We start from the raw sequence: 27,833 nt of genomic DNA on the forward strand, positions 1-27,833 counted from the left end.
CGCTGCTGTGAAGGTTCTAGGTGACATCACAAATCCCTATGGTTACATACACAACAAAGCTGGGTTGTTGTTGTTTACACTCTGCAAGGCCTGTGGAAGTGAGTGACATCATAGCACTGTAGTTCTGAGGGTTCTAGATGGATGCAACAATCTCCTGTTGCTTCTATGAAGGCCATAATAGACGACATCACCAAACAGCTCCATAGTCACATACACAGCAAAGGAGAGATGTTGTTTACACCTAGTGATGTCAGTGGTATTGAGTGACATCACAGCACAGTGCTAAGGCTCCTGGGCCTGGACACAGCAGCGGCTGCAATATCTCAACGGAGAATACGTGTGTGTGCGCGTATATATATATATATATATATATATATATATATAAATATATATATATATATATATATATATATATTTCTCCGCCGAAATCACTTTTAAACCCATTTCCACCTTTTTTTCCCTTCTCTTCCTCTTACTTTTTTTTCACGTTTTTTTACGTTTTTCTCCTTTTCGCCTCTTTTCTGGGCGTATTATTCTTCTTTTTCTTCTTTTTTTTCGTCTAATGCATACCCCATCAGTGCAGCAATGCTTATTCAATACCGCCAGCAGATGGAGACACTGGGGGATAATTTTCTAAGGATTTATACTGATTTTTCCTGTCTGAATTTGTCGCACAGAAAGTTGCAGGCCAAATATGTGTGACATTTCTGCGACTTTAGCTTCTAGAGCATTTTTACAACATTATACATAGGTGCTGAATACATAAAAAGCGACTGTTCAGCGACAGACAAGTCGCATCGGCTGAAAGTAGGCCAGAATGTCAGTCCATGTTGGAGCAGGTTTAGATACAGTCTAAAGTATAGATCTCAAAGTCTGTGCACAGAATTTAGCAAGGGCCTCGCACCTTCTGATGCATCAGGTAGGTGCACAATAGCATAGCCTAACCCTCTGTACTTTGGTCTATATTGATGCGGGACATAGACAGCCAGCTGATGACCAATCCATTAGTGCAATGGATGGCTGGAAGCATTTGTCTTTGCCTTTGCAATACCACAGAAGCAATGCATGGTCAATGTACAGCAATGACACACCTGTGTGAACAGCCAGGAGACCCCCCCCCCCCCCATGTTATGTTACATAGTTACATAGTTAGTACGGTCGAAAAAAGACATATGTCCATCAAGTTCAACCAGGGAATTAAGGGGTAGGGGTGTGGCGCGATATTGGGGAAGGGATGAGATTTTATATTTCTTCATAAGCATTAATCTTATTTTGTCAATTAGGAACATTCAGCACCCACCCGCTATCAAGGCAGCTGCCTATCATGTCATGCCCTACCTGCACAGGTGTGCTGGCTACTCAAATGATCCAATTAAGGAGGCCATTTAGTCAGCAGCAGCAGAAGTCCTGTGCCTGGACGCTCCAACAGCGGCCAGACACAAGCAGAAGCAGAAGCAGCAGAAGCAGCAGCAGCACCACCTTTTGTTTTTTGGCTGCAGCAGCAGCAAGGCCCACAGGGCTGGCTAGCTGGCTAGCCAGCAAGCAGGTAGCAATGAAAGTAGGAATCTTTCTTTTTAACCCTGTAAGGGGGTGGTGCACTGTACCCGAAGATACTGCCATATCGGGTCAATGCATAGGGCGACGGAAGCAAGCTTCGAAATCGGCCCCCGTTCTCAAAAATCCATTTAATATATGGTCCCCAGATAGGGGACGTATCAGATATTAAACTGATAAGAACAGATACTACACTTGATCTTAGCCAAAAGGCCGAGAAGCGATAACCGTGAAAGGGGCGGGCCCAACAAGGTGCCCTTCATGGGCACTATCACTGCTTGCTGTCAGGGAGGCTGCCAGACAATTTTCCATGCACACTCTGGGCTGGGGGGCAGTCAACCACCAGTACACACAGCAGAACCTAAACCCATACCATTATTGCTAAGCAGCAAGACAGGGGCCCATTGCACTCCCACGGGGCCTTTTTAAATGCAATCCATAACCCGGATTTGCCAGGAACCCTTCTTACTCCTCCTACTTGCATGTGACACTGGGCTTAGGATCTGCATAGGAAACACACACACAAGCACACACCTACCTTTGTTGCCTGCAGATGCCTCCTTGGCTGTCCCCAAACGGTATCAAACCAACACCCACGGGAAGCTGTAAGCATAGAGGACATGCCTGCACCCCATTGGACTTACCTGTGTGGGTTAAACCCGGGTTATTTGACAACCTATGGCGGTGATGGTTCTGCTCAGGCAGAGCAGTGCTGATGCTCCTCATAAAGCTGTCGCTGCTGTGAAGGTTCTAGGTGACATCACAAATCCCTATGGTTACATACACAACAAAGCTGGGTTGTTGTTGTTTACACTCTGCAAGGCCTGTGGAAGTGAGTGACATCATAGCACTGTAGTTCTGAGGGTTCTAGATGGATGCAACAATCTCCTGTTGCTTCTATGAAGGCCATAATAGACGACATCACCAAACAGCTCCATAGTCACATACACAGCAAAGGAGAGATGTTGTTTACACCTAGTGATGTCAGTGGTATTGAGTGACATCACAGCACAGTGCTAAGGCTCCTGGGCCTGGACACAGCAGCGGCTGCAATATCTCAACGGAGAATACGTTTATATATATGTGTGTGTGTGCGCGTATATATATATATATATATATATATATATATATATATATATTTCTCCGCCGAAATCACTTTTAAACCCATTTCCACCTTTTTTTCCCTTCTCTTCCTCTTACTTTTTTTTCACGTTTTTTTACGTTTTTCTCCTTTTCGCCTCTTTTCTGGGCGTATTATTCTTCTTTTTCTTCTTTTTTTTCGTCTAATGCATACCCCATCAGTGCAGCAATGCTTATTCAATACCGCCAGCAGATGGAGACACTGGGGGATAATTTTCTAAGGATTTATACTGATTTTTCCTGTCTGAATTTGTCGCACAGAAAGTTGCAGGCCAAATATGTGTGACATTTCTGCGACTTTAGCTTCTAGAGCATTTTTACAACATTATACATAGGTGCTGAATACATAAAAAGCGACTGTTCAGCGACAGACAAGTCGCATCGGCTGAAAGTAGGCCAGAATGTCAGTCCATGTTGGAGCAGGTTTAGATACAGTCTAAAGTATAGATCTCAAAGTCTGTGCACAGAATTTAGCAAGGGCCTCGCACCTTCTGATGCATCAGGTAGGTGCACAATAGCATAGCCTAACCCTCTGTACTTTGGTCTATATTGATGCGGGACATAGACAGCCAGCTGATGACCAATCCATTAGTGCAATGGATGGCTGGAAGCATTTGTCTTTGCCTTTGCAATACCACAGAAGCAATGCATGGTCAGTGTACAGCAATGACACACCTGTGTGAACAGCCAGGAGACCCCCCCCCCCATGTTATGTTACATAGTTACATAGTTAGTACGGTCGAAAAAAGGACATATGTCCATCAAGTTCAACCAGGGAATTAAGGGGTAGGGGTGTGGCGCGATATTGGGGAAGGGATGAGATTTTATATTTCTTCATAAGCATTAATCTTATTTTGTCAATTAGGAACATTCAGCACCCACCCGCTATCAAGGCAGCTGCCTATCATGTCATGCCCTACCTGCACAGGTGTGCTGGCTACTCAAATGATCCAATTAAGGAGGCCATTTAGTCAGCAGCAGCAGAAGTCCTGTGCCTGGACGCTCCAACAGCGGCCAGACACAAGCAGAAGCAGCAGAAGCAGCAGCAGCACCACCTTTTGTTTTTTGGCTGCAGCAGCAGCAAGGCCCACAGGGCTGGCTAGCTGGCTAGCCAGCAAGCAGGTAGCAATGAAAGTAGGAATCTTTCTTTTTAACCCTGTAAGGGGGTGGTGCACTGTACCCGAAGATACTGCCATATCGGGTCAATGCATAGGGCGACGGAAGCAAGCTTCGAAATCGGCCCCCGTTCTCAAAAATCCATTTAATATATGGTCCCCAGATAGGGGACGTATCAGATATTAAACTGATAAGAACAGATACTACACTTGATCTTAGCCAAAAGGCCGAGAAGCGATAACCGTGAAAGGGGCGGGCCCAACAAGGTGCCCTTCATGGGCACTATCACTGCTTGCTGTCAGGGAGGCTGCCAGACAATTTTCCATGCACACTCTGGGCTGGGGGGCAGTCAACCACCAGTACACACAGCAGAACCTAAACCCATACCATTATTGCTAAGCAGCAAGACAGGGGCCCATTGCACTCCCACGGGGCCTTTTTAAATGCAATCCATAACCCGGATTTGCCAGGAACCCTTCTTACTCCTCCTACTTGCATGTGACACTGGGCTTAGGATCTGCATAGGAAACACACACACAAGCACACACCTACCTTTGTTGCCTGCAGATGCCTCCTTGGCTGTCCCCAAACGGTATCAAACCAACACCCACGGGAAGCTGTAAGCATAGAGGACATGCCTGCACCCCATTGGACTTACCTGTGTGGGTTAAACCCGGGTTATTTGACAACCTATGGCGGTGATGGTTCTGCTCAGGCAGAGCAGTGCTGATGCTCCTCATAAAGCTGTCGCTGCTGTGAAGGTTCTAGGTGACATCACAAATCCCTATGGTTACATACACAACAAAGCTGGGTTGTTGTTGTTTACACTCTGCAAGGCCTGTGGAAGTGAGTGACATCATAGCACTGTAGTTCTGAGGGTTCTAGATGGATGCAACAATCTCCTGTTGCTTCTATGAAGGCCATAATAGACGACATCACCAAACAGCTCCATAGTCACATACACAGCAAAGGAGAGATGTTGTTTACACCTAGTGATGTCAGTGGTATTGAGTGACATCACAGCACAGTGCTAAGGCTCCTGGGCCTGGACACAGCAGCGGCTGCAATATCTCAACGGAGAATACGTTTATATATATGTGTGTGTGTGCGCGTATATATATATATATATATATATATATATATATATATATATATATTCTCCGCCGAAATCACTTTTAAACCCATTTCCACCTTTTTTTCCCTTCTCTTCCTCTTACTTTTTTTTCACGTTTTTTTACGTTTTTCTCCTTTTCGCCTCTTTTCTGGGCGTATTATTCTTCTTTTTCTTCTTTTTTTTCGTCTAATGCATACCCCATCAGTGCAGCAATGCTTATTCAATACCGCCAGCAGATGGAGACACTGGGGGATAATTTTCTAAGGATTTATACTGATTTTTCCTGTCTGAATTTGTCGCACAGAAAGTTGCAGGCCAAATATGTGTGACATTTCTGCGACTTTAGCTTCTAGAGCATTTTTACAACATTATACATAGGTGCTGAATACATAAAAAGCGACTGTTCAGCGACAGACAAGTCGCATCGGCTGAAAGTAGGCCAGAATGTCAGTCCATGTTGGAGCAGGTTTAGATACAGTCTAAAGTATAGATCTCAAAGTCTGTGCACAGAATTTAGCAAGGGCCTCGCACCTTCTGATGCATCAGGTAGGTGCACAATAGCATAGCCTAACCCTCTGTACTTTGGTCTATATTGATGCGGGACATAGACAGCCAGCTGATGACCAATCCATTAGTGCAATGGATGGCTGGAAGCATTTGTCTTTGCCTTTGCAATACCACAGAAGCAATGCATGGTCAATGTACAGCAATGACACACCTGTGTGAACAGCCAGGAGACCCCCCCCCCCCCCATGTTATGTTACATAGTTACATAGTTAGTACGGTCGAAAAAAGACATATGTCCATCAAGTTCAACCAGGGAATTAAGGGGTAGGGGTGTGGCGCGATATTGGGGAAGGGATGAGATTTTATATTTCTTCATAAGCATTAATCTTATTTTGTCAATTAGGAACATTCAGCACCCACCCGCTATCAAGGCAGCTGCCTATCATGTCATGCCCTACCTGCACAGGTGTGCTGGCTACTCAAATGATCCAATTAAGGAGGCCATTTAGTCAGCAGCAGCAGAAGTCCTGTGCCTGGACGCTCCAACAGCGGACCAGACACAAGCAGAAGCAGAAGCAGCAGAAGCAGCAGCAGCACCACCTTTTGTTTTTTGGCTGCAGCAGCAGCAAGGCCCACAGGGCTGGCTAGCTGGCTAGCCAGCAAGCAGGTAGCAATGAAAGTAGGAATCTTTCTTTTTAACCCTGTAAGGGGGTGGTGCACTGTACCCGAAGATACTGCCATATCGGGTCAATGCATAGGGCGACGGAAGCAAGCTTCGAAATCGGCCCCCGTTCTCAAAAATCCATTTAATATATGGTCCCCAGATAGGGGACGTATCAGATATTAAACTGATAAGAACAGATACTACACTTGATCTTAGCCAAAAGCCCGAGAAGCGATAACCGTGAAAGGGGCGGGCCCAACAAGGTGCCCTTCATGGGCACTATCACTGCTTGCTGTCAGGGAGGCTGCCAGACAATTTTCCATGCACACTCTGGGCTGGGGGGCAGTCAACCACCAGTACACACAGCAGAACCTAAACCCATACCATTATTGCTAAGCAGCAAGACAGGGGCCCATTGCACTCCCACGGGGCCTTTTTAAATGCAATCCATAACCCGGATTTGCCAGGAACCCTTCTTACTCCTCCTACTTGCATGTGACACTGGGCTTAGGATCTGCATAGGAAACACACACACAAGCACACACCTACCTTTGTTGCCTGCAGATGCCTCCTTGGCTGTCCCCAAACGGTATCAAACCAACACCCACGGGAAGCTGTAAGCATAGAGGACATGCCTGCACCCCATTGGACTTACCTGTGTGGGTTAAACCCGGGTTATTTGACAACCTATGGCGGTGATGGTTCTGCTCAGGCAGAGCAGTGCTGATGCTCCTCATAAAGCTGTCGCTGCTGTGAAGGTTCTAGGTGACATCACAAATCCCTATGGTTACATACACAACAAAGCTGGGTTGTTGTTGTTTACACTCTGCAAGGCCTGTGGAAGTGAGTGACATCATAGCACTGTAGTTCTGAGGGTTCTAGATGGATGCAACAATCTCCTGTTGCTTCTATGAAGGCCATAATAGACGACATCACCAAACAGCTCCATAGTCACATACACAGCAAAGGAGAGATGTTGTTTACACCTAGTGATGTCAGTGGTATTGAGTGACATCACAGCACAGTGCTAAGGCTCCTGGGCCTGGACACAGCAGCGGCTGCAATATCTCAACGGAGAATACGTTTATATATATGTGTGTGTGTGCGCGTATATATATATATATATATATATATATATATATATATATATATATTTCTCCGCCGAAATCACTTTTTAACCCATTTCCACCTTTTTTTCCCTTCTCTTCCTCTTACTTTTTTTTCACGTTTTTTTACGTTTTTCTCCTTTTCGCCTCTTTTCTGGGCGTATTATTCTTCTTTTTCTTCTTTTTTTTCGTCTAATGCATACCCCATCAGTGCAGCAATGCTTATTCAATACCGCCAGCAGATGGAGACACTGGGGGATAATTTTCTAAGGATTTATACTGATTTTTCCTGTCTGAATTTGTCGCACAGAAAGTTGCAGGCCAAATATGTGTGACATTTCTGCGACTTTAGCTTCTAGAGCATTTTTACAACATTATACATAGGTGCTGAATACATAAAAAGCGACTGTTCAGCGACAGACAAGTCGCATCGGCTGAAAGTAGGCCAGAATGTCAGTCCATGTTGGAGCAGGTTTAGATACAGTCTAAAGTATAGATCTCAAAGTCTGTGCACAGAATTTAGCAAGGGCCTCGCACCTTCTGATGCATCAGGTAGGTGCACAATAGCATAGCCTAACCCTCTGTACTTTGGTCTATATTGATGCGGGACATAGACAGCCAGCTGATGACCAATCCATTAGTGCAATGGATGGCTGGAAGCATTTGTCTTTGCCTTTGCAATACCACAGAAGCAATGCATGGTCAATGTACAGCAATGACACACCTGTGTGAACAGCCAGGAGACCCCCCCCCCCCCCATGTTATGTTACATAGTTACATAGTTAGTACGGTCGAAAAAAGACATATGTCCATCAAGTTCAACCAGGGAATTAAGGGGTAGGGGTGTGGCGCGATATTGGGGAAGGGATGAGATTTTATATTTCTTCATAAGCATTAATCTTATTTTGTCAATTAGGAACATTCAGCACCCACCCGCTATCAAGGCAGCTGCCTATCATGTCATGCCCTACCTGCACAGGTGTGCTGGCTACTCAAATGATCCAATTAAGGAGGCCATTTAGTCAGCAGCAGCAGAAGTCCTGTGCCTGGACGCTCCAACAGCGGCCAGACACAAGCAGAAGCAGAAGCCAGAAGCAGCAGCAGCACCACCTTTTGTTTTTTGGCTGCAGCAGCAGCAAGGCCCACAGGGCTGGCTAGCTGGCTAGCCAGCAAGCAGGTAGCAATGAAAGTAGGAATCTTTCTTTTTAACCCTGTAAGGGGGTGGTGCACTGTACCCGAAGATACTGCCATATCGGGTCAATGCATAGGGCAACGGAAGCAAGCTTCGAAATCGGCCCCCGTTCTCAAAAATCCATTTAATATATGGTCCCCAGATAGGGGACGTATCAGATATTAAACTGATAAGAACAGATACTACACTTGATCTTAGCCAAAAGGCCGAGAAGCGATAACCGTGAAAGGGGCGGGCCCAACAAGGTGCCCTTCATGGGCACTATCACTGCTTGCTGTCAGGGAGGCTGCCAGACAATTTTCCATGCACACTCTGGGCTGGGGGGCAGTCAACCACCAGTACACACAGCAGAACCTAAACCCATACCATTATTGCTAAGCAGCAAGACAGGGGCCCATTGCACTCCCACGGGGCCTTTTTAAATGCAATCCATAACCCGGATTTGCCAGGAACCCTTCTTACTCCTCCTACTTGCATGTGACACTGGGCTTAGGATCTGCATAGGAAACACACACACAAGCACACACCTACCTTTGTTGCCTGCAGATGCCTCCTTGGCTGTCCCCAAACGGTATCAAACCAACACCCACGGGAAGCTGTAAGCATAGAGGACATGCCTGCACCCCATTGGACTTACCTGTGTGGGTTAAACCCGGGTTATTTGACAACCTATGGCGGTGATGGTTCTGCTCAGGCAGAGCAGTGCTGATGCTCCTCATAAAGCTGTCGCTGCTGTGAAGGTTCTAGGTGACATCACAAATCCCTATGGTTACATACACAACAAAGCTGGGTTGTTGTTGTTTACACTCTGCAAGGCCTGTGGAAGTGAGTGACATCATAGCACTGTAGTTCTGAGGGTTCTAGATGGATGCAACAATCTCCTGTTGCTTCTATGAAGGCCATAATAGACGACATCACCAAACAGCTCCATAGTCACATACACAGCAAAGGAGAGATGTTGTTTACACCTAGTGATGTCAGTGGTATTGAGTGACATCACAGCACAGTGCTAAGGCTCCTGGGCCTGGACACAGCAGCGGCTGCAATATCTCAACGGAGAATACGTTTATATATATGTGTGTGTGTGCGCGTATATATATATATATATATATATATATATATATATATATATATATATATATATATTTCTCCGCCGAAATCACTTTTAAACCCATTTCCACCTTTTTTTCCCTTCTCTTCCTCTTACTTTTTTTTCACGTTTTTTTACGTTTTTCTCCTTTTCGCCTCTTTTCTGGGCGTATTATTCTTCTTTTTCTTCTTTTTTTTCGTCTAATGCATACCCCATCAGTGCAGCAATGCTTATTCAATACCGCCAGCAGATGGAGACACTGGGGGATAATTTTCTAAGGATTTATACTGATTTTTCCTGTCTGAATTTGTCGCACAGAAAGTTGCAGGCCAAATATGTGTGACATTTCTGCGACTTTAGCTTCTAGAGCATTTTTACAACATTATACATAGGTGCTGAATACATAAAAAGCGATTGTTCAGCGACAGACAAGTCGCATCGGCTGAAAGTAGGCCAGAATGTCAGTCCATGTTGGAGCAGGTTTAGATACAGTCTAAAGTATAGATCTCAAAGTCTGTGCACAGAATTTAGCAAGGGCCTCGCACCTTCTGATGCATCAGGTAGGTGCACAATAGCATAGCCTAACCCTCTGTACTTTGGTCTATATTGATGCGGGACATAGACAGCCAGCTGATGACCAATCCATTAGTGCAATGGATGGCTGGAAGCATTTGTCTTTGCCTTTGCAATACCACAGAAGCAATGCATGGTCAATGTACAGCAATGACACACCTGTGTGAACAGCCAGGAGACCCCCCCCCCCCCATGTTATGTTACATAGTTACATAGTTAGTACGGTCGAAAAAAGACATATGTCCATCAAGTTCAACCAGGGAATTAAGGGGTAGGGGTGTGGCGCGATATTGGGGAAGGGATGAGATTTTATATTTCTTCATAAGCATTAATCTTATTTTGTCAATTAGGAACATTCAGCACCCACCCGCTATCAAGGCAGCTGCCTATCATGTCATGCCCTACCTGCACAGGTGTGCTGGCTACTCAAATGATCCAATTAAGGAGGCCATTTAGTCAGCAGCAGCAGAAGTCCTGTGCCTGGACGCTCCAACAGCGGCCAGACACAAGCAGAAGCAGAAGCAGCAGAAGCAGCAGCAGCACCACCTTTTGTTTTTTGGCTGCAGCAGCAGCAAGGCCCACAGGGCTGGCTAGCTGGCTAGCCAGCAAGCAGGTAGCAATGAAAGTAGGAATCTTTCTTTTTAACCCTGTAAGGGGGTGGTGCACTGTACCCGAAGATACTGCCATATCGGGTCAATGCATAGGGCGATGGAAGCAAGCTTCGAAATCGGCCCCCGTTCTCAAAAATCCATTTAATATATGGTCCCCAGATAGGGGACGTATCAGATATTAAACTGATAAGAACAGATTATTTGTTTTTTTTTATCTAAAGCCGAGGAACGTGCTTTCGATTCACCCAAAGTGCAAGAAAAAGTGCAAACGTGTTACACTAAAAAAACGTGCACAAAGGATGCGGTCTATCGCAAGCCCTTCTCCGATAGGAGAGAGGCCCCCCAACAAACCTTACCCTTCGCCTCCGGACCAAAAGGTACCTGCGAGGTTCCAGGTTCGATGTCCCTTTTCGCCGAAGCTACTAGGGGACCACAAATGCTCCCGGCATCCCCCTTGGCGTTAGCCAAGGTATCTGCCCGCAGAGCCGATTACGGTAGGTACCCTGCCAAAGCAGGAGTACCCGGGGTGTTTGCAGGGAGGTGCGGAACCTAATGGCCACACACACCTCCCCTAGACCGCCAGGAGTGACACCCAGAAGGGCTACCGCATCCTGACCAATCATGTGAACACACAACACGCAAAAAGTGACACAGTGAGACAAAAAAGAAATAAATAAGTGAATGTGTGCAGATATACTGCCCGGACATCCGGCCGGATCTATAAAAATTTCTCTGATCCTAGCCAGAAGGCCGGGAATCAAGAGGTGAGTGCCACAAGGTGAAGAGATTATGGTGCCCGTGCTTCAACTCAGTGAGTCTATCCTCCCAGTGAGTTTCGGCACCTCGGGGTCACCACTCCCCGAGGCACAAAAGTACCTCGGCTCTAGACCCTCTCAGCCTCATGGCGAGACCCGGAGGGAACAGGTCACATCGGGGCAGCCGTCGAGCTGATTCCTCAGAACCAGCCCCGGAAAGCCCTGGTACACCTGCATCCTCCATGCAGCACCCATCCCCACCAGCCCCATACCGGCGTTACTGTCCACCGGCATGAAAAACTGATAAGAACAGATACTACACTTGATCTTAGCCAAAAGGCCGAGAAGCGATAACCGTGAAAGGGGCGGGCCCAACAAGGTGCCCTTCATGGGCACTATCACTGCTTGCTGTCAGGGAGGCTGCCAGACAATTTTCCATGCACACTCTGGGCTGGGGGGCAGTCAACCACCAGTACACACAGCAGAACCTAAACCCATACCATTATTGCTAAGCAGCAAGACAGGGGCCCATTGCACTCCCACGGGGCCTTTTTAAATGCAATCCATAACCCGGATTTGCCAGGAACCCTTCTTACTCCTCCTACTTGCATGTGACACTGGGCTTAGGATCTGCATAGGAAACACACACACAAGCACACACCTACCTTTGTTGCCTGCAGATGCCTCCTTGGCTGTCCCCAAACGGTATCAAACCAACACCCACGGGAAGCTGTAAGCATAGAGGACATGCCTGCACCCCATTGGACTTACCTGTGTGGGTTAAACCCGGGTTATTTGACAACCTATGGCGGTGATGGTTCTGCTCAGGCAGAGCAGTGCTGATGCTCCTCATAAAGCTGTCGCTGCTGTGAAGGTTCTAGGTGACATCACAAATCCCTATGGTTACATACACAACAAAGCTGGGTTGTTGTTGTTTACACTCTGCAAGGCCTGTGGAAGTGAGTGACATCATAGCACTGTAGTTCTGAGGGTTCTAGATGGATGCAACAATCTCCTGTTGCTTCTATGAAGGCCATAATAGACGACATCACCAAACAGCTCCATAGTCACATACACAGCAAAGGAGAGATGTTGTTTACACCTAGTGATGTCAGTGGTATTGAGTGACATCACAGCACAGTGCTAAGGCTCCTGGGCCTGGACACAGCAGCGGCTGCAATATCTCAACGGAGAATACGTTTATATATATGTGTGTGTGTGCGCGTATATATATATATATATATATATATATATATATATATATATATATATTTCTCCGCCGAAATCACTTTTAAACCCATTTCCACCTTTTTTTCCCTTCTCTTCCTCTTACTTTTTTTTCACGTTTTTTTAAGTTTTTCTCCTTTTCGCCTCTTTTCTGGGCGTATTATTCTTCTTTTTCTTCTTTTTTTTCGTCTAATGCATACCCCATCAGTGCAGCAATGCTTATTCAATACCGCCAGCAGATGGAGACACTGGGGGATAATTTTCTAAGGATTTATACTGATTTTTCCTGTCTGAATTTGTTGCACAGAAAGTTGCAGGCCAAATATGTGTGACATTTCTGCGACTTTAGCTTCTAGAGCATTTTTACAACATTATACATAGGTGCTGAATACATAAAAAGCGACTGTTCAGCGACAGACAAGTCGCATCGGCTGAAAGTAGGCCAGAATGTCAGTCCATGTTGGAGCAGGTTTAGATACAGTCTAAAGTATAGATCTCAAAGTCTGTGCACAGAATTTAGCAAGGGCCTCGCACCTTCTGATGCATCAGGTAGGTGCACAATAGCATAGCCTAACCCTCTGTACTTTGGTCTATATTGATGCGGGACATAGACAGCCAGCTGATGACCAATCCATTAGTGCAATGGATGGCTGGAAACATTTGTCTTTGCCTTTGCAATACCACAGAAGCAATGCATGGTCAATGTACAGCAATGACACACCTGTGTGAACAGCCAGGAGACCCCCCCCCCCCATGTTATGTTACATAGTTACATAGTTAGTACGGTCGAAAAAAGACATATGTCCATCAAGTTCAACCAGGGAATTAAGGGGTAGGGGTGTGGCGCGATATTGGGGAAGGGATGAGATTTTATATTTCTTCATAAGCATTAATCTTATTTTGTCAATTAGGAACATTCAGCACCCACCCGCTATCAAGGCAGCTGCCTATCATGTCATGCCCTACCTGCACAGGTGTGCTGGCTACTCAAATGATCCAATTAAGGAGGCCATTTAGTCAGCAGCAGCAGAAGTCCTGTGCCTGGACGCTCCAACAGCGGCCAGACACAAGCAGAAGCAGAAGCAGCAGAAGCAGCAGCAGCACCACCTTTTGTTTTTTGGCTGCAGCAGCAGCAAGGCCCACAGGGCTGGCTAGCTGGCTAGCCAGCAAGCAGGTAGCAATGAAAGTAGGAATCTTTCTTTTTAACCCTGTAAGGGGGTGGTGCACTGTACCCGAAGATACTGCCATATCGGGTCAATGCATAGGGCGACGGAAGCAAGCTTCGAAATCGGCCCCCGTTCTCAAAAATCCATTTAATATATGGTCCCCAGATAGGGGACGTATCAGATATTAAACTGATAAGAACAGATACTACACTTGATCTTAGCCAAAAGGCCGAGAAGCGATAACCGTGAAAGGGGCGGGCCCAACAAGGTGCCCTTCATGGGCACTATCACTGCTTGCTGTCAGGGAGGCTGCCAGACAATTTTCCATGCACACTCTGGGCTGGGGGGCAGTCAACCACCAGTACACACAGCAGAACCTAAACCCATACCATTATTGCTAAGCAGCAAGACAGGGGCCCATTGCACTCCCACGGGGCCTTTTTAAATGCAATCCATAACCCGGATTTGCCAGGAACCCTTCTTACTCCTCCTACTTGCATGTGACACTGGGCTTAGGATCTGCATAGGAAACACACACACAAGCACACACCTACCTTTGTTGCCTGCAGATGCCTCCTTGGCTGTCCCCAAACGGTATCAAACCAACACCCACGGGAAGCTGTAAGCATAGAGGACATGCCTGCACCCCATTGGACTTACCTGTGTGGGTTAAACCCGGGTTATTTGACAACCTATGGCGGTGATGGTTCTGCTCAGGCAGAGCAGTGCTGATGCTCCTCATAAAGCTGTCGCTGCTGTGAAGGTTCTAGGTGACATCACAAATCCCTATGGTTACATACACAACAAAGCTGGGTTGTTGTTGTTTACACTCTGCAAGGCCTGTGGAAGTGAGTGACATCATAGCACTGTAGTTCTGAGGGTTCTAGATGGATGCAACAATCTCCTGTTGCTTCTATGAAGGCCATAATAGACGACATCACCAAACAGCTCCATAGTCACATACACAGCAAAGGAGAGATGTTGTTTACACCTAGTGATGTCAGTGGTATTGAGTGACATCACAGCACAGTGCTAAGGCTCCTGGGCCTGGACACAGCAGCGGCTGCAATATCTCAACGGAGAATACGTTTATATATATGTGTGTGTGTGCGCGTATATATATATATATATATATATATATATATATATATATATATATATTTCTCCGCCGAAATCACTTTTAAACCCATTTCCACCTTTTTTTCCCTTCTCTTCCTCTTACTTTTTTTTCACGTTTTTTTACGTTTTTCTCCTTTTCGCCTCTTTTCTGGGCGTATTATTCTTCTTTTTCTTCTTTTTTTTCGTCTAATGCATACCCCATCAGTGCAGCAATGCTTATTCAATACCGCCAGCAGATGGAGACACTGGGGGATAATTTTCTAAGGATTTATACTGATTTTTCCTGTCTGAATTTGTCGCACAGAAAGTTGCAGGCCAAATATGTGTGACATTTCTGCGACTTTAGCTTCTAGAGCATTTTTACAACATTATACATAGGTGCTGAATACATAAAAAGCGACTGTTCAGCGACAGACAAGTCGCATCGGCTGAAAGTAGGCCAGAATGTCAGTCCATGTTGGAGCAGGTTTAGATACAGTCTAAAGTATAGATCTCAAAGTCTGTGCACAGAATTTAGCAAGGGCCTCGCACCTTCTGATGCATCAGGTAGGTGCACAATAGCATAGCCTAACCCTCTGTACTTTGGTCTATATTGATGCGGGACATAGACAGCCAGCTGATGACCAATCCATTAGTGCAATGGATGGCTGGAAGCATTTGTCTTTGCCTTTGCAATACCACAGAAGCAATGCATGGTCAATGTACAGCAATGACACACCTGTGTGAACAGCCAGGAGACCCCCCCCCCCCCCCCCCCCATGTTATGTTACATAGTTACATAGTTAGTACGGTCGAAAAAAGACATATGTCCATCAAGTTCAACCAGGGAATTAAGGGGTAGGGGTGTGGCGCGATATTGGGGAAGGGATGAGATTTTATATTTCTTCATAAGCATTAATCTTATTTTGTCAATTAGGAACATTCAGCACCCACCCGCTATCAAGGCAGCTGCCTATCATGTCATGCCCTACCTGCACAGGTGTGCTGGCTACTCAAATGATCCAATTAAGGAGGCCATTTAGTCAGCAGCAGCAGAAGTCCTGTGCCTGGACGCTCCAACAGCGGCCAGACACAAGCAGAAGCAGAAGCAGCAGAAGCAGCAGCAGCACCACCTTTTGTTTTTTGGCTGCAGCAGCAGCAAGGCCCACAGGGCTGGCTAGCTGGCTAGCCAGCAAGCAGGTAGCAATGAAAGTAGGAATCTTTCTTTTTAACCCTGTAAGGGGGTGGTGCACTGTACCCGAAGATACTGCCATATCGGGTCAATGCATAGGGCGACGGAAGCAAGCTTCGAAATCGGCCCCCGTTCTCAAAAATCCATTTAATATATGGTCCCCAGATAGGGGACGTATCAGATATTAAACTGATAAGAACAGATACTACACTTGATCTTAGCCAAAAGGCCGAGAAGCGATAACCGTGAAAGGGGCGGGCCCAACAAGGTGCCCTTCATGGGCACTATCACTGCTTGCTGTCAGGGAGGCTGCCAGACAATTTTCCATGCACACTCTGGGCTGGGGGGCAGTCAACCACCAGTACACACAGCAGAACCTAAACCCATACCATTATTGCTAAGCAGCAAGACAGGGGCCCATTGCACTCCCACGGGGCCTTTTTAAATGCAATCCATAACCCGGATTTGCCAGGAACCCTTCTTACTCCTCCTACTTGCATGTGACACTGGGCTTAGGATCTGCATAGGAAACACACACACAAGCACACACCTACCTTTGTTGCCTGCAGATGCCTCCTTGGCTGTCCCCAAACGGTATCAAACCAACACCCACGGGAAGCTGTAAGCATAGAGGACATGCCTGCACCCCATTGGACTTACCTGTGTGGGTTAAAGCCGGGTTATTTGACAACCTATGGCGGTGATGGTTCTGCTCAGGCAGAGCAGTGCTGATGCTCCTCATAAAGCTGTCGCTGCTGTGAAGGTTCTAGGTGACATCACAAATCCCTATGGTTACATACACAACAAAGCTGGGTTGTTGTTGTTTACACTCTGCAAGGCCTGTGGAAGTGAGTGACATCATAGCACTGTAGTTCTGAGGGTTCTAGATGGATGCAACAATCTCCTGTTGCTTCTATGAAGGCCATAATAGACGACATCACCAAACAGCTCCATAGTCACATACACAGCAAAGGAGAGATGTTGTTTACACCTAGTGATGTCAGTGGTATTGAGTGACATCACAGCACAGTGCTAAGGCTCCTGGGCCTGGACACAGCAGCGGCTGCAATATCTCAACGGAGAATACGTTTATATATATGTGTGTGTGTGCGCGTATATATATATATATATATATATATATATATATATATATATTTCTCCGCCGAAATCACTTTTAAACCCATTTCCACCTTTTTTTCCCTTCTCTTCCTCTTACTTTTTTTTCACGTTTTTTTACGTTTTTCTCCTTTTCGCCTCTTTTCTGGGCGTATTATTCTTCTTTTTCTTCTTTTTTTTCGTCTAATGCATACCCCATCAGTGCAGCAATGCTTATTCAATACCGCCAGCAGATGGAGACACTGGGGGATAATTTTCTAAGGATTTATACTGATTTTTCCTGTCTGAATTTGTCGCACAGAAAGTTGCAGGCCAAATATGTGTGACATTTCTGCGACTTTAGCTTCTAGAGCATTTTTACAACATTATACATAGGTGCTGAATACATAAAAAGCGACTGTTCAGCGACAGACAAGTCGCATCGGCTGAAAGTAGGCCAGAATGTCAGTCCATGTTGGAGCAGGTTTAGATACAGTCTAAAGTATAGATCTCAAAGTCTGTGCACAGAATTTAGCAAGGGCCTCGCACCTTCTGATGCATCAGGTAGGTGCACAATAGCATAGCCTAACCCTCTGTACTTTGGTCTATATTGATGCGGGACATAGACAGCCAGCTGATGACCAATCCATTAGTGCAATGGATGGCTGGAAGCATTTGTCTTTGCCTTTGCAATACCACAGAAGCAATGCATGGTCAATGTACAGCAATGACACACCTGTGTGAACAGCCAGGAGACCCCCCCCCCCCCCCATGTTATGTTACATAGTTACATAGTTAGTACGGTCGAAAAAAGACATATGTCCATCAAGTTCAACCAGGGAATTAAGGGGTAGGGGTGTGGCGCGATATTGGGGAAGGGATGAGATTTTATATTTCTTCATAAGCATTAATCTTATTTTGTCAATTAGGAACATTCAGCACCCACCCGCTATCAAGGCAGCTGCCTATCATGTCATGCCCTACCTGCACAGGTGTGCTGGCTACTCAAATGATCCAATTAAGGAGGCCATTTAGTCAGCAGCAGCAGAAGTCCTGTGCCTGGACGCTCCAACAGCGGCCAGACACAAGCAGAAGCAGAAGCAGCAGAAGCAGCAGCAGCACCACCTTTTGTTTTTTGGCTGCAGCAGCAGCAAGGCCCACAGGGCTGGCTAGCTGGCTAGCCAGCAAGCAGGTAGCAATGAAAGTAGGAATCTTTCTTTTTAACCCTGTAAGGGGGTGGTGCACTGTACCCGAAGATACTGCCATATCGGGTCAATGCATAGGGCGACGGAAGCAAGCTTCGAAATCGGCCCCCGTTCTCAAAAATCCATTTAATATATGGTCCCCAGATAGGGGACGTATCAGATATTAAACTGATAAGAACAGATACTACACTTGATCTTAGCCAAAAGGCCGAGAAGCGATAACCGTGAAAGGGGCGGGCCCAACAAGGTGCCCTTCATGGGCACTATCACTGCTTGCTGTCAGGGAGGCTGCCAGACAATTTTCCATGCACACTCTGGGCTGGGGGGCAGTCAACCACCAGTACACACAGCAGAACCTAAACCCATACCATTATTGCTAAGCAGCAAGACAGGGGCCCATTGCACTCCCACGGGGCCTTTTTAAATGCAATCCATAACCCGGATTTGCCAGGAACCCTTCTTACTCCTCCTACTTGCATGTGACACTGGGCTTAGGATCTGCATAGGAAACACACACACAAGCACACACCTACCTTTGTTGCCTGCAGATGCCTCCTTGGCTGTCCCCAAACGGTATCAAACCAACACCCACGGGAAGCTGTAAGCATAGAGGACATGCCTGCACCCCATTGGACTTACCTGTGTGGGTTAAACCCGGGTTATTTGACAACCTATGGCGGTGATGGTTCTGCTCAGGCAGAGCAGTGCTGATGCTCCTCATAAAGCTGTCGCTGCTGTGAAGGTTCTAGGTGACATCACAAATCCCTATGGTTACATACACAACAAAGCTGGGTTGTTGTTGTTTACACTCTGCAAGGCCTGTGGAAGTGAGTGACATCATAGCACTGTAGTTCTGAGGGTTCTAGATGGATGCAACAATCTCCTGTTGCTTCTATGAAGGCCATAATAGACGACATCACCAAACAGCTCCATAGTCACATACACAGCAAAGGAGAGATGTTGTTTACACCTAGTGATGTCAGTGGTATTGAGTGACATCACAGCACAGTGCTAAGGCTCCTGGGCCTGGACACAGCAGCGGCTGCAATATCTCAACGGAGAATACGTTTATATATATGTGTGTGTGTGCGCGTATATATATATATATATATATATATATATATATATATATATATATATATTTCTCCGCCGAAATCACTTTTAAACCCATTTCCACCTTTTTTTCCCTTCTCTTCCTCTTACTTTTTTTTCACGTTTTTTTACGTTTTTCTCCTTTTCGCCTCTTTTCTGGGCGTATTATTCTTCTTTTTCTTCTTTTTTTTCGTCTAATGCATACCCCATCAGTGCAGCAATGCTTATTCAATACCGCCAGCAGATGGAGACACTGGGGGATAATTTTCTAAGGATTTATACTGATTTTTCCTGTCTGAATTTGTCGCACAGAAAGTTGCAGGCCAAATATGTGTGACATTTCTGCGACTTTAGCTTCTAGAGCATTTTTACAACATTATACATAGGTGCTGAATACATAAAAAGCGACTGTTCAGCGACAGACAAGTCGCATCGGCTGAAAGTAGGCCAGAATGTCAGTCCATGTTGGAGCAGGTTTAGATACAGTCTAAAGTATAGATCTCAAAGTCTGTGCACAGAATTTAGCAAGGGCCTCGCACCTTCTGATGCATCAGGTAGGTGCACAATAGCATAGCCTAACCCTCTGTACTTTGGTCTATATTGATGCGGGACATAGACAGCCAGCTGATGACCAATCCATTAGTGCAATGGATGGCTGGAAGCATTTGTCTTTGCCTTTGCAATACCACAGAAGCAATGCATGGTCAATGTACAGCAATGACACACCTGTGTGAACAGCCAGGAGACCCCCCCCCCCCCCCATGTTATGTTACATAGTTACATAGTTAGTACGGTCGAAAAAAGACATATGTCCATCAAGTTCAACCAGGGAATTAAGGGGTAGGGGTGTGGCGCGATATTGGGGAAGGGATGAGATTTTATATTTCTTCATAAGCATTAATCTTATTTTGTCAATTAGGAACATTCAGCACCCACCCGCTATCAAGGCAGCTGCCTATCATGTCATGCCCTACCTGCACAGGTGTGCTGGCTACTCAAATGATCCAATTAAGGAGGCCATTTAGTCAGCAGCAGCAGAAGTCCTGTGCCTGGACGCTCCAACAGCGACCAGACACAAGCAGAAGCAGAAGCAGCAGAAGCAGCAGCAGCACCACCTTTTGTTTTTTGGCTGCAGCAGCAGCAAGGCCCACAGGGCTGGCTAGCTGGCTAGCCAGCAAGCAGGTAGCAATGAAAGTAGGAATCTTTCTTTTTAACCCTGTAAGGGGGTGGTGCACTGTACCCGAAGATACTGCCATATCGGGTCAATGCATAGGGCGACGGAAGCAAGCTTCGAAATCGGCCCCCGTTCTCAAAAATCCATTTAATATATGGTCCCCAGATAGGGGACGTATCAGATATTAAACTGATAAGAACAGATACTACACTTGATCTTAGCCAAAAGCCCGAGAAGCGATAACCGTGAAAGGGGCGGGCCCAACAAGGTGCCCTTCATGGGCACTATCACTGCTTGCTGTCAGGGAGGCTGCCAGACAATTTTCCATGCACACTCTGGGCTGGGGGGCAGTCAACCACCAGTACACACAGCAGAACCTAAACCCATACCATTATTGCTAAGCAGCAAGACAGGGGCCCATTGCACTCCCACGGGGCCTTTTTAAATGCAATCCATAACCCGGATTTGCCAGGAACCCTTCTTACTCCTCCTACTTGCATGTGACACTGGGCTTAGGATCTGCATAGGAAACACACACACAAGCACACACCTACCTTTGTTGCCTGCAGATGCCTCCTTGGCTGTCCCCAAACGGTATCAAACCAACACCCACGGGAAGCTGTAAGCATAGAGGACATGCCTGCACCCCATTGGACTTACCTGTGTGGGTTAAACCCGGGTTATTTGACAACCTATGGCGGTGATGGTTCTGCTCAGGCAGAGCAGTGCTGATGCTCCTCATAAAGCTGTCGCTGCTGTGAAGGTTCTAGGTGACATCACAAATCCCTATGGTTACATACACAACAAAGCTGGGTTGTTGTTGTTTACACTCTGCAAGGCCTGTGGAAGTGAGTGACATCATAGCACTGTAGTTCTGAGGGTTCTAGATGGATGCAACAATCTCCTGTTGCTTCTATGAAGGCCATAATAGACGACATCACCAAACAGCTCCATAGTCACATACACAGCAAAGGAGAGATGTTGTTTACACCTAGTGATGTCAGTGGTATTGAGTGACATCACAGCACAGTGCTAAGGCTCCTGGGCCTGGACACAGCAGCGGCTGCAATATCTCAACGGAGAATACGTTTATATATATGTGTGTGTGTGCGCGTATATATATATATATATATATATATATATATATATATATATATATTTCTCCGCCGAAATCACTTTTAAACCCATTTCCACCTTTTTTTCCCTTCTCTTCCTCTTACTTTTTTTTCACGTTTTTTTACGTTTTTCTCCTTTTCGCCTCTTTTCTGGGCGTATTATTCTTCTTTTTCTTCTTTTTTTTCGTCTAATGCATACCCCATCAGTGCAGCAATGCTTATTCAATACCGCCAGCAGATGGAGACACTGGGGGATAATTTTCTAAGGATTTATACTGATTTTTCCTGTCTGAATTTGTCGCACAGAAAGTTGCAGGCCAAATATGTGTGACATTTCTGCGACTTTAGCTTCTAGAGCATTTTTACAACATTATACATAGGTGCTGAATACATAAAAAGCGACTGTTCAGCGACAGACAAGTCGCATCGGCTGAAAGTAGGCCAGAATGTCAGTCCATGTTGGAGCAGGTTTAGATACAGTCTAAAGTATAGATCTCAAAGTCTGTGCACAGAATTTAGCAAGGGCCTCGCACCTTCTGATGCATCAGGTAGGTGCACAATAGCATAGCCTAACCCTCTGTACTTTGGTCTATATTGATGCGGGACATAGACAGCCAGCTGATGACCAATCCATTAGTGCAATGGATGGCTGGAAGCATTTGTCTTTGCCTTTGCAATACCACAGAAGCAATGCATGGTCAATGTACAGCAATGACACACCTGTGTGAACAGCCAGGAGACCCCCCCCCCCCCATGTTATGTTACATAGTTACATAGTTAGTACGGTCGAAAAAAGACATATGTCCATCAAGTTCAACCAGGGAATTAAGGGGTAGGGGTGTGGCGCGATATTGGGGAAGGGATGAGATTTTATATTTCTTCATAAGCATTAATCTTATTTTGTCAATTAGGAACATTCAGCACCCACCCGCTATCAAGGCAGCTGCCTATCATGTCATGCCCTACCTGCACAGGTGTGCTGGCTACTCAAATGATCCAATTAAGGAGGCCATTTAGTCAGCAGCAGCAGAAGTCCTGTGCCTGGACGCTCCAACAGCGGCCAGACACAAGCAGAAGCAGAAGCAGCAGAAGCAGCAGCAGCACCACCTTTTGTTTTTTGGCTGCAGCAGCAGCAAGGCCCACAGGGCTGGCTAGCTGGCTAGCCAGCAAGCAGGTAGCAATGAAAGTAGGAATCTTTCTTTTTAACCCTGTAAGGGGGTGGTGCACTGTACCCGAAGATACTGCCATATCGGGTCAATGCATAGGGCAACGGAAGCAAGCTTCGAAATCGGCCCCCGTTCTCAAAAATCCATTTAATATATGGTCCCCAGATAGGGGACGTATCAGATATTAAACTGATAAGAACAGATACTACACTTGATCTTAGCCAAAAGGCCGAGAAGCGATAACCGTGAAAGGGGCGGGCCCAACAAGGTGCCCTTCATGGGCACTATCACTGCTTGCTGTCAGGGAGGCTGCCAGACAATTTTCCATGCACACTCTGGGCTGGGGGGCAGTCAACCACCAGTACACACAGCAGAACCTAAACCCATACCATTATTGCTAAGCAGCAAGACAGGGGCCCATTGCACTCCCACGGGGCCTTTTTAAATGCAATCCATAACCCGGATTTGCCAGGAACCCTTCTTACTCCTCCTACTTGCATGTGACACTGGGCTTAGGATCTGCATAGGAAACACACACACAAGCACACACCTACCTTTGTTGCCTGCAGATGCCTCCTTGGCTGTCCCCAAACGGTATCAAACCAACACCCACGGGAAGCTGTAAGCATAGAGGACATGCCTGCACCCCATTGGACTTACCTGTGTGGGTTAAACCCGGGTTATTTGACAACCTATGGCGGTGATGGTTCTGCTCAGGCAGAGCAGTGCTGATGCTCCTCATAAAGCTGTCGCTGCTGTGAAGGTTCTAGGTGACATCACAAATCCCTATGGTTACATACACAACAAAGCTGGGTTGTTGTTGTTTACACTCTGCAAGGCCTGTGGAAGTGAGTGACATCATAGCACTGTAGTTCTGAGGGTTCTAGATGGATGCAACAATCTCCTGTTGCTTCTATGAAGGCCATAATAGACGACATCACCAAACAGCTCCATAGTCACATACACAGCAAAGGAGAGATGTTGTTTACACCTAGTGATGTCAGTGGTATTGAGTGACATCACAGCACAGTGCTAAGGCTCCTGGGCCTGGACACAGCAGCGGCTGCAATATCTCAACGGAGAATACGTTTATATATATGTGTGTGTGTGCGCGTATATATATATATATATATATATATATATATATATATATATATATATATATATATATATATTTCTCCGCCGAAATCACTTTTAAACCCATTTCCACCTTTTTTTCCCTTCTCTTCCTCTTACTTTTTTTTCACGTTTTTTTACGTTTTTCTCCTTTTCGCCTCTTTTCTGGGCGTATTATTCTTCTTTTTCTTCTTTTTTTTCGTCTAATGCATACCCCATCAGTGCAGCAATGCTTATTCAATACCGCCAGCAGATGGAGACACTGGGGGATAATTTTCTAAGGATTTATACTGATTTTTCCTGTCTGAATTTGTCGCACAGAAAGTTGCAGGCCAAATATGTGTGACATTTCTGCGACTTTAGCTTCTAGAGCATTTTTACAACATTATACATAGGTGCTGAATACATAAAAAGCGATTGTTCAGCGACAGACAAGTCGCATCGGCTGAAAGTAGGCCAGAATGTCAGTCCATGTTGGAGCAGGTTTAGATACAGTCTAAAGTATAGATCTCAAAGTCTGTGCACAGAATTTAGCAAGGGCCTCGCACCTTCTGATGCATCAGGTAGGTGCACAATAGCATAGCCTAACCCTCTGTACTTTGGTCTATATTGATGCGGGACATAGACAGCCAGCTGATGACCAATCCATTAGTGCAATGGATGGCTGGAAGCATTTGTCTTTGCCTTTGCAATACCACAGAAGCAATGCATGGTCAATGTACAGCAATGACACACCTGTGTGAACAGCCAGGAGACCCCCCCCCCCCATGTTATGTTACATAGTTACATAGTTAGTACGGTCGAAAAAAGACATATGTCCATCAAGTTCAACCAGGGAATTAAGGGGTAGGGGTGTGGCGCGATATTGGGGAAGGGATGAGATTTTATATTTCTTCATAAGCATTAATCTTATTTTGTCAATTAGGAACATTCAGCACCCACCCGCTATCAAGGCAGCTGCCTATCATGTCATGCCCTACCTGCACAGGTGTGCTGGCTACTCAAATGATCCAATTAAGGAGGCCATTTAGTCAGCAGCAGCAGAAGTCCTGTGCCTGGACGCTCCAACAGCGGCCAGACACAAGCAGAAGCAGAAGCAGCAGAAGCAGCAGCAGCACCACCTTTTGTTTTTTGGCTGCAGCAGCAGCAAGGCCCACAGGGCTGGCTAGCTGGCTAGCCAGCAAGCAGGTAGCAATGAAAGTAGGAATCTTTCTTTTTAACCCTGTAAGGGGGTGGTGCACTGTACCCGAAGATACTGCCATATCGGGTCAATGCATAGGGCGATGGAAGCAAGCTTCGAAATCGGCCCCCGTTCTCAAAAATCCATTTAATATATGGTCCCCAGATAGGGGACGTATCAGATATTAAACTGATAAGAACAGATTATTTGTTTTTTTTTATCTAAAGCCGAGGAACGTGCTTTCGATTCACCCAAAGTGCAAGAAAAAGTGCAAACGTGTTACACTAAAAAAACGTGCACAAAGGATGCGGTCTATCGCAAGCCCTTCTCCGATAGGAGAGAGGCCCCCCAACAAACCTTACCCTTCGCCTCCGGACCAAAAGGTACCTGCGAGGTTCCAGGTTCGATGTCCCTTTTCGCCGAAGCTACTAGGGGACCACAAATGCTCCCGGCATCCCCCTTGGCGTTAGCCAAGGTATCTGCCCGCAGAGCCGATTACGGTAGGTACCCTGCCAAAGCAGGAGTACCCGGGGTGTTTGCAGGGAGGTGCGGAACCTAATGGCCACACACACCTCCCCTAGACCGCCAGGAGTGACACCCAGAAGGGCTACCGCATCCTGACCAATCATGTGAACACACAACACGCAAAAAGTGACACAGTGAGACAAAAAAGAAATAAATAAGTGAATGTGTGCAGATATACTGCCCGGACATCCGGCCGGATCTATAAAAATTTCTCTGATCCTAGCCAGAAGGCCGGGAATCAAGAGGTGAGTGCCACAAGGTGAAGAGATTATGGTGCCCGTGCTTCAACTCAGTGAGTCTATCCTCCCAGTGAGTTTCGGCACCTCGGGGTCACCACTCCCCGAGGCACAAAAGTACCTCGGCTCTAGACCCTCTCAGCCTCATGGCGAGACCCGGAGGGAACAGGTCACATCGGGGCAGCCGTCGAGCTGATTCCTCAGAACCAGCCCCGGAAAGCCCTGGTACACCTGCATCCTCCATGCAGCACCCATCCCCACCAGCCCCATACCGGCGTTACTGTCCACCGGCATGAAAAACTGATAAGAACAGATACTACACTTGATCTTAGCCAAAAGGCCGAGAAGCGATAACCGTGAAAGGGGCGGGCCCAACAAGGTGCCCTTCATGGGCACTATCACTGCTTGCTGTCAGGGAGGCTGCCAGACAATTTTCCATGCACACTCTGGGCTGGGGGGCAGTCAACCACCAGTACACACAGCAGAACCTAAACCCATACCATTATTGCTAAGCAGCAAGACAGGGGCCCATTGCACTCCCACGGGGCCTTTTTAAATGCAATCCATAACCCGGATTTGCCAGGAACCCTTCTTACTCCTTCTACTTGCATGTGACACTGGGCTTAGGATCTGCATAGGAAACACACACACAAGCACACACCTACCTTTGTTGCCTGCAGATGCCTCCTTGGCTGTCCCCAAACGGTATCAAACCAACACCCACGGGAAGCTGTAAGCATAGAGGACATGCCTGCACCCCATTGGACTTACCTGTGTGGGTTAAACCCGGGTTATTTGACAACCTATGGCGGTGATGGTTCTGCTCAGGCAGAGCAGTGCTGATGCTCCTCATAAAGCTGTCGCTGCTGTGAAGGTTCTAGGTGACATCACAAATCCCTATGGTTACATACACAACAAAGCTGGGTTGTTGTTGTTTACACTCTGCAAGGCCTGTGGAAGTGAGTGACATCATAGCACTGTAGTTCTGAGGGTTCTAGATGGATGCAACAATCTCCTGTTGCTTCTATGAAGGCCATAATAGACGACATCACCAAACAGCTCCATAGTCACATACACAGCAAAGGAGAGATGTTGTTTACACCTAGTGATGTCAGTGGTATTGAGTGACATCACAGCACAGTGCTAAGGCTCCTGGGCCTGGACACAGCAGCGGCTGCAATATCTCAACGGAGAATACGTTTATATATATGTGTGTGTGTGCGCGTATATATATATATATATATATATATATATATATATATATATATATATTTCTCCGCCGAAATCACTTTTAAACCCATTTCCCCCTTTTTTTCCCTTCTCTTCCTCTTACTTTTTTTTCACGTTTTTTTACGTTTTTCTCCTTTTCGCCTCTTTTCTGGGCGTATTATTCTTCTTTTTCTTCTTTTTTTTCGTCTAATGCATACCCCATCAGTGCAGCAATGCTTATTCAATACCGCCAGCAGATGGAGACACTGGGGGATAATTTTCTAAGGATTTATACTGATTTTTCCTGTCTGAATTTGTCGCACAGAAAGTTGCAGGCCAAATATGTGTGACATTTCTGCGACTTTAGCTTCTAGAGCATTTTTACAACATTATACATAGGTGCTGAATACATAAAAAGCGACTGTTCAGCGACAGACAAGTCGCATCGGCTGAAAGTAGGCCAGAATGTCAGTCCATGTTGGAGCAGGTTTAGATACAGTCTAAAATATAGATCTCAAAGTCTGTGCACAGAATTTAGCAAGGGCCTCGCACCTTCTGATGCATCAGGTAGGTGCACAATAGCATAGCCTAACCCTCTGTACTTTGGTCTATATT

At 46.2% G+C, this 27,833-nt stretch overlaps 13 non-coding genes across 13 annotated transcripts; all 13 read right to left on the minus strand.

Moving 5' to 3' along the window:
* Positions 1–1,588: 1,588 nt before the first annotated feature.
* On the minus strand, positions 1,589–1,779 carry LOC130341277 (U2 spliceosomal RNA). Its single transcript, XR_008881247.1, has one exon. It is a non-coding gene; the product is annotated as a U2 spliceosomal RNA (small nuclear RNA).
* Positions 1,780–3,858: 2,079 nt separating this feature from the next.
* LOC130341278 (U2 spliceosomal RNA) lies at positions 3,859–4,049 on the minus strand. Its single transcript, XR_008881248.1, has one exon. It is a non-coding gene; the product is annotated as a U2 spliceosomal RNA (small nuclear RNA).
* A 2,091-nt stretch (positions 4,050–6,140) lies between these two features.
* On the minus strand, positions 6,141–6,331 carry LOC130341218 (U2 spliceosomal RNA). The gene has a single exon (XR_008881202.1). It is a non-coding gene; the product is annotated as a U2 spliceosomal RNA (small nuclear RNA).
* Positions 6,332–8,420: 2,089 nt separating this feature from the next.
* LOC130341209 (U2 spliceosomal RNA) lies at positions 8,421–8,611 on the minus strand. The gene has a single exon (XR_008881194.1). It is a non-coding gene; the product is annotated as a U2 spliceosomal RNA (small nuclear RNA).
* A 2,100-nt stretch (positions 8,612–10,711) lies between these two features.
* LOC130341222 (U2 spliceosomal RNA) lies at positions 10,712–10,893 on the minus strand. The gene has a single exon (XR_008881205.1). It is a non-coding gene; the product is annotated as a U2 spliceosomal RNA (small nuclear RNA).
* A 693-nt stretch (positions 10,894–11,586) lies between these two features.
* On the minus strand, positions 11,587–11,774 carry LOC130341232 (U2 spliceosomal RNA). Its single transcript, XR_008881210.1, has one exon. It is a non-coding gene; the product is annotated as a U2 spliceosomal RNA (small nuclear RNA).
* A 2,091-nt stretch (positions 11,775–13,865) lies between these two features.
* LOC130341279 (U2 spliceosomal RNA) lies at positions 13,866–14,056 on the minus strand. The gene has a single exon (XR_008881249.1). It is a non-coding gene; the product is annotated as a U2 spliceosomal RNA (small nuclear RNA).
* Positions 14,057–16,155: 2,099 nt separating this feature from the next.
* LOC130341281 (U2 spliceosomal RNA) lies at positions 16,156–16,346 on the minus strand. Its single transcript, XR_008881250.1, has one exon. It is a non-coding gene; the product is annotated as a U2 spliceosomal RNA (small nuclear RNA).
* A 2,088-nt stretch (positions 16,347–18,434) lies between these two features.
* LOC130341282 (U2 spliceosomal RNA) lies at positions 18,435–18,625 on the minus strand. Its single transcript, XR_008881251.1, has one exon. It is a non-coding gene; the product is annotated as a U2 spliceosomal RNA (small nuclear RNA).
* A 2,096-nt stretch (positions 18,626–20,721) lies between these two features.
* LOC130341219 (U2 spliceosomal RNA) lies at positions 20,722–20,912 on the minus strand. The gene has a single exon (XR_008881203.1). It is a non-coding gene; the product is annotated as a U2 spliceosomal RNA (small nuclear RNA).
* A 2,090-nt stretch (positions 20,913–23,002) lies between these two features.
* On the minus strand, positions 23,003–23,193 carry LOC130341210 (U2 spliceosomal RNA). The gene has a single exon (XR_008881195.1). It is a non-coding gene; the product is annotated as a U2 spliceosomal RNA (small nuclear RNA).
* A 2,105-nt stretch (positions 23,194–25,298) lies between these two features.
* Positions 25,299–25,480, minus strand: LOC130341223 (U2 spliceosomal RNA). Its single transcript, XR_008881206.1, has one exon. It is a non-coding gene; the product is annotated as a U2 spliceosomal RNA (small nuclear RNA).
* A 693-nt stretch (positions 25,481–26,173) lies between these two features.
* On the minus strand, positions 26,174–26,361 carry LOC130341233 (U2 spliceosomal RNA). Its single transcript, XR_008881211.1, has one exon. It is a non-coding gene; the product is annotated as a U2 spliceosomal RNA (small nuclear RNA).
* Positions 26,362–27,833: the final 1,472 nt, after the last annotated feature.

This window comes from Hyla sarda, unplaced genomic scaffold, assembly GCF_029499605.1.
Source record: "Hyla sarda isolate aHylSar1 unplaced genomic scaffold, aHylSar1.hap1 scaffold_615, whole genome shotgun sequence".
In the NCBI taxonomy this organism is placed as follows: Eukaryota; Metazoa; Chordata; class Amphibia; order Anura; family Hylidae; genus Hyla; species Hyla sarda.